This window comes from Etheostoma spectabile, chromosome 13, assembly GCF_008692095.1.
Source record: "Etheostoma spectabile isolate EspeVRDwgs_2016 chromosome 13, UIUC_Espe_1.0, whole genome shotgun sequence".
Classification (NCBI taxonomy): Eukaryota; Metazoa; Chordata; class Actinopteri; order Perciformes; family Percidae; genus Etheostoma; species Etheostoma spectabile.
Genome location: NC_045745.1, coordinates 3,500,985 through 3,502,145, shown reverse-complemented (window position 1 = coordinate 3,502,145; position 1,161 = coordinate 3,500,985). Strand labels below are relative to the sequence as shown.

The 1,161-nt window shown below is 45.5% G+C and overlaps 1 long non-coding RNA gene across 1 annotated transcript; it reads left to right on the top strand.

The window, feature by feature from the left end:
* Positions 1-252: 252 nt before the first annotated feature.
* LOC116700171 (uncharacterized) lies at positions 253-656 on the top strand. The gene is made up of 3 exons (XR_004334584.1): positions 253-276; positions 401-431; positions 526-656. It is a non-coding gene; the product is annotated as an uncharacterized LOC116700171 (long non-coding RNA).
* Positions 657-1,161: the final 505 nt, after the last annotated feature.

The following is a 1,161-nucleotide window of genomic DNA, read 5'->3' as shown; positions in this document are numbered from 1 at the left end:
CTCAGGTTAAACTCTTTGTGAAACATGAACAAACAAACAATGAACTCCACGGAATTTTCTTTTACTACCTAGTTTGACAGTGAGTCATTCTAGAAAAAGAACATAAATAAAAGTAGATTTTCTTAAATGACGTGGTATTGTTTTGGTACATAAACTCCAGTACTTTCTAATACAGATCCCAGCATTTAGGGGGGTGTCTCTATCTGTAATCCTGTAAAAACGTCCACCAATCAGTGACAGGACAGGTTAGATGGAGCCCAGAGGGCAGGGGGAGGGGTCAGATGGAGTCCTGATGGCAGGGGGACGGGTCAGACAGAGCCCAGAGGGCAGGGGGACAGGTGAGACGGGGCACAGAGTGCAGGGGGAGGAGTTAGACAGAGCCCAGAGTGCAGGGTGACAGGTTAGACAGAGCCCAGAGTGCAGGGGGAGGGGTCAAATTGAGTCCCGAGGTCAGGGGGACAGGTTAGACGGAGCCCAGAGTGCAGGGGGTAGGGTTCAAATGGAGTCCCAGGGGCAAGGGGACAGGTTAGACAGAGCCCAGAGTGCAGGGGGAGGGGTGAAATGGAGTCCCAGGGGCAGGGGGACAGGTTAGACGGAGCCCAGAGGAGACGCTTCTATAAAATCTTGCTTGCTTTTCAACATTACCAACCCTGTCTTTAAGAACGTATGGTCCACTGCATGCTGTAGAGTAGGACTAATGAAATGAGCAGGGTATGTCCAGAGTCTTCAGCTGTCCAGAAATTTAGAATAATAATACAAAGATAGGGTTGCATTTACATACCTTAATTGCTGGTCAGTTTTATACTGTTGTACATTATATAGGCTACACATGCAAATTCATGTTTTAGCCAGATTAGAGTAATAAGCGGATTACACTGGATGTATTCATCTCACATGCTTGTATTTCTTTTAACGTATCACAAATTACTTTCCTTTGCTAAACATGTACTTTTTAGACATCTATGTGTTTATTATCATAGCTGTAAAAAAAAATCTGGCATTTGAATCCAGTGAGTCCTCTTTTATTCAGTAAGTAATTCTCTTTCAGGGTTGTAAGGTTGTGGGACAGCCTCCTTCAGCTGTCTCATCATCTAGTGATGCTCTGTCTTTCTGAGGGTAGTACCTACTGTATTGCATGTTTGTGATCTGGGGGGGGGGGGG